Source organism: Nannospalax galili, unplaced genomic scaffold (assembly GCF_000622305.1).
Source record: "Nannospalax galili isolate Female #2095 unplaced genomic scaffold, S.galili_v1.0 scaffold1659, whole genome shotgun sequence".
Classification (NCBI taxonomy): domain Eukaryota; kingdom Metazoa; phylum Chordata; class Mammalia; order Rodentia; family Spalacidae; genus Nannospalax; species Nannospalax galili.
In genome coordinates, this window is record NW_008342925.1 from 762,807 (window position 1) to 768,166 (window position 5,360).

Genomic DNA, 5,360 nt, shown 5'->3' on the forward strand with positions numbered 1-5,360 from the left:
TGTAGACGCCCATCCTCCTGCTTCATTTTCACATGGCAAAACACAGTCTCTCCAGAGAGGGTCTCATGTAGCCCAGGCAGGCTTCAAACTACCTATGTAGCCAAGGATGGCCTTGAATCCTCCTGCCACTACCTTCTAAGTCCTTGGGTCACAGGCATGGGCCACCAGGCCTGATTTATGTGATGCTGGGATTTGAACCATGCATGTTAGCAAGCAAGCACTGTACCAACTGAGCTATGTCCCCAGCCCTCCAGCCTCTTTTTTTTGAAAAATGTATGATGTTGTTATTGTGCACATGCACTCTCATAGTCCACAGTGTGCTTGTGGAAGTCAGAGGACAACTTCCGGAGGTCGGTTCTTCCTTTTGAGCTTGCTGGGAGGCAGGCTAATTACCTGCACTGCACTGTGCTGTACTCCAGGCAAACTGATCCACGAGCTTCCATGACATTAAAATTGATTTTTCTGTCTCTGCCTCCCATCTCCCCATATGGGCGTACCGGCATTATAGACCTTGCACCACTGAATCCAGCTTTTTAAATATAGGTTCTGGGGAGCAAAGTTGGGTCACCAATCACTTGACTGACCGAGCCATCTCCCCAGCCCAGCAATGTGAACCTTTTATCCAGGTGCTGGGATTGAGCCCAGGGCTGATGTCTGTACTTGTTTCCTGGGGCCCCTCTGTATTTGTTTAACCTCTGCGAGAGCTGGAGTCTCAGTGTTTCTGGGAGTGCCACCTGTGCACACAACTGAACCTCCACAACAGTGTACTCACAAGTGAACACACAAGCAAACAAACAAATAGGGGTTGGAGAGGTGGCTCAGCAGTTAGCGCTTGCTGCTCTGGCAGAGGACCAGCTTGGGCTCCCGGCAGCCTGTGAGCCTGCTCCACCTCTGGGCCCTCAGGTGCCCTCTTCTGACCTCAGGCACTGGCACACAGGTGGCATACATTCAGATACATACACAGACACACACATACACACACACACACACACACACAAATCTTTAAAATAAATAAGTTATGATATAATCAAATGTTTGAAAACAGTTCACAGTGCTGTCATACACTATACGGCATGGTGAACAAAAACACTCCTGTCAGGCAGCACAGTCCAAGGGCTCAGAGCCAGGCAAGGGCTGGGCCTCTCCAAAGAATGTGCAGGTAGCCCAGGCTGCCGCACTGATCTGTCACTGCAGAGGGCCCTTCTGTGTGTGGAGTCACACCATCAGCTTTAAAGTGTGAGGTTGTGTTGTTTTCCTTTCTCTTTGCTGTGACAAAATACCTGACAGGAAGCAACTTTAAGAAGGAAGAGTCCAGACTGGAGAGATGGCTCAGAGGTTAAGAGTACCAGCTGCTCTTGCAGAAGACCCAGGTTCAGTTCCCAGCACCCACATGGTGGCTAACAACCACCTGGAACTCCAGTTCCAGGGGATCCGATGCCCTCTTCTGGCCTCTGTAGGCATTGCATGCATGTAGTGCACTTAAATGCAGGCAAAACACTCATACACAAAAAATAAATATATAAATGAACACTTTTAATTACAAAGGAAGGATGCTTTCATTCTGGCTCACAATTGGAGGGTACAGCTCCTCATGGCGGGAGAGACATGGCCGCAGGAGCTTGAGGTCACTGTGTCCGCAGTCGGAGAGGGAGGCTGATGCTCAGCTCACTTTCTCCTCTTTCATCTGTGTGTGCGTGGTGTGTGTGTGGTGTGTTTGTGTATGATGTGGTGTGTGTGGTGTGTGGTGTGTGTGTGTGGTATGTGTGTGGTGTGTGGTGTGTATGTGTTTATGTATGTATTTGTGTGTGTGTGTTGTGTGATGTGTGTATATTTGTGTTTGTATATGGTGTGTTTGTGTATGTTGTATGTGGTGTATGTTTGTGTGTGGTGTGTGGCATATTTATGTGTGGTCTGTGTGTGTGTGGTGTATATGTGGTGTGTGCTTTTGTGTATCTATAGTGTGTGTATTTGCATGTGTGGTATGTGGGGGTTTTTTTTAGGTTTTTTTTTTCGGTCTTTTTGAGACAGGGTCTCCCTGTAGCCCCAGCTGTCCTGGAACTCACTATGTAGACCAGGCTAGCCTTGAACTCACAGAGATCCACCTGCCTCTGCCTCCCAAGCGCTGGGATTAAAGGCTTGCGCCACCACGCCCAGCTGGCGTGTGTGTTTTTATGTGTGTGTGGTGTGTATGTGGTGTATTTGTGTATGTGGTGTATTTGTGCATCTGGCGTGTGTCTCTTGTGTGATGTGTGTGTATTTGTGTGTGTTTGTGTGGTGTGTGTGTGCATGGCATGCATATGGAGGTCAGAGGTCAACCTCGAATGTCAGCCCTTGCTGTCTACCTTGTTTGAGACATGGTCTGTTGTCCACTGCATACCCTAGGCTAGCTGGCCCATGAGTTTTCGGGGATTCCCCTGTCTCTGCCTGTCATTTTGCTGTAGGAACATCAGGATTACAGACTCCTGCTACCTTGTCCCACTTTACATAGGCTCTGGACTCAGGCCCTCACTTGAGTAGCAAGCATATTACCCACTGAACCATTGCTCTAGCTAATTCTCCTTTTTATTCAGTCAAGTAGCCCAACCATGGGATGGTGTCACCCTCCACACACACAGTTACAGGACTTCCCACCCCGGTTAACCTCATCTAGAAACTCCCTCACAGATACGCCCAGAGGTTTGTCTCCTAAGGTGATTCTAGAGTCTGTCAAGTGGATAATCAGTACTAACAATCTCCGAGTGACCAGTCACTCTTGAACATGGCTCTAGAAGATGCTGTTTGGAAGCTCAGTCTCTGGTTGTCCATCACAGCCAGTCCATGCCTCTGGGTTGCAGATGGCTCCCACTGAGGCTGGATATGTGGAAAATGAAGTCTGGAGGTCTAGGCTGGCTCTCCCAAGCTGTGACACTAGTCCTGGGGTCACCTCTACAGCTGCACCCTAAGAGGCCTCTCCCACCCACTCCAGGGCTGGTCTCAGCAAGGGGGAAGTCTCCGAGATATGTGAATGACCGTTCCCCTGCAGTCTGCCAAGTGCATTCAGTACAATCTGCATATACTAGATACGCATTCCATCCAACTCCCCTCTAGGGAAAGCGTCTTCTCCTTGGGGCAAAGGAAGGAATAATGAAGGACTGGGGGTGTAACCCAGCGGGCAGAGCGCTTGCCTAGCATGCACCAACCAAGCACTACGTCCCATCCCCAGCACCACGTACACTGGGGTGGGGAGGCATGCTGTAATCTCAGCTCTCAGGAGGTAGAAGTGGGAGCAACAGGAGTTCAAGGTCATCCTCAACTATATTATGAGTTAAAGACCATCCTGGGCTACCTGAGACCTTGTCTCAAAAAAGAGTGGGGCGTTCACAAGCCCTAGAAGTGAACCTAATTACTGTTATTCTGGTAAATGGACATAGTAGCAAACTGCCCTCTAAATTCATTATCTCCCTACTCATAGATCAGCGCATCTCTCGGACCTCATCAGAGACGTGTCATTGTGCAGTGGATGGGGGTTGACACAGAAACTCACTCAGAGAGTATCAGTAGTGCTCAGTCACAAATGTGGTCCTCAGGAATGATGCCAGAAGGTGGGGGTGGGAAGGCTGTGAGAGCCAGAGGCCAGGGAGGACCAGAGCTAAACAGTGTGTTCTGGACATGACAGGACCACTGTGCTCATGAACTCACAGCAGCTGTGCTGCCTGCACGAGATCAGCCCAAGGTCAAGTCAGTCAACATTTTAGTGTGGATGGGGGAAAGAGGCTCACACATCACCATCCCTAGCTGAAGAGCTATTGACTGTTGGCGGCTTCCCGGGCAGGAGGAGTGTGCTGGATGCTTTAGCTGTCAGCTTGACACACCTGGGTAGAGGGAGTTTCAACTGGAGAATCGCCTCCAGTGGACTGGCCTGTGGCCACGGCTGTGGGGCATTTTCTTGATTGTTGAGTGATGTGAGAGGGCTCAGCCCCTGGGTGGTGCCAGCCCTGGGCAGGGGGGGACAGGGGCAAGCCAGTAAACACCATTCCTCAATGGCCTATGCTTCATTCAGCTCCTGCCTCCAGGTTCCAGCCCTGAGTTCTTACCTTGGGCTCTCTCGGTGATGAACTGTGACCTATAAGATGTAAGTCAAATAAACCCTTCCCTCCCCGAGTTGGTTTTGGTCAGTATTTGTTCTTTTTCTAATATTTTATTTATTATTTTTATTTTATGTCTATGAGTGTATTGCTTGAAGGCAGGTAGGTGCATGCCTGTCATGCAATGCCCATGGAGGTCAGAAGAGAGTGTCAGATCCCCTGGAACTGGAGTTACAGACGGTTGTTAGCCACCATGTGGGTGCTGGGAATCCAACCCAGGTCCTTTTCAAGAGCAGCCAGTGCTCTTAACCTCTGAGTCATCTCTCCAGCCCCTGGGTCAGTGTTTTTATCACAGCAATAGAAAACTAACTAGAACAGGGAGTCTGTTTTCCTTAAGGATGTGGCTCCTCTAAGTCCACATGCTCCAGTGGATGGCCCCATACCAAGAAGTATATGGGTGTACAAATTTACAAATTGAGGGATTTTTTGTTTTTGTTTTTTGTTTTCGTTTTGTTTTGGTATTTTTGAGACAGGGTCTTCCTGTAGCCCCAGCTGGCTTGGAACTCAATATGTAGACTAGGCTGGCCTTGAACACACAGAGATCCACGAGAGACTGGCCTCCCCAAGTGCTGGGACTAAGGGCATGTGCCACCATGGCTGGCTCACTCAGGAGGCAGAGGCAGGCAGGTCTCTGTGAGTTCAAGACCAGCCTGGTCTACATAGTGAGTTCTAAGGTCAGGTGGGGCTACAGGGAGACCCTGTCTCAAAAAGATTAAAAAAAAAAAAAAGACACAGAATTGGAAGGGATGGGAAGAAGGGAAGATGGGGGTGGATCTGGGAGAATGGGGGGGAGAATATGAGGAAAATACATTATATGAAATTCTCAAAAAATTAATAAAATTATTATATTAAAAGAAGTGTTAAAGATGAAAAAGAGGAAGGGGACCAAGGAGATGGTGGCCACCTGTCATCCCAGCAGGTGGGAAGTGGGAGTTCGGGGTCCCCAGAGCAAGCTCACAAAAATGCCCAGCTCTGGATTAAGGGAGAGACCCTGCCTCTGTATATAAGATGGTGATCTAGCGAAGGCTGAGGTCAAGCTTGGGCCTCCACACATGCTCCAAACACATGATACACACACACACACACACACGCACACACACACACACACACACACACACACACACACACACACACAACTCTGCTTCCTTTGGGCAGATGCCTGCATTTGTACAAACCCTTGGTCTTCCCACACTGTCCCTCCGAGACAGGGTGACACATGTATTCCATACATGAGAA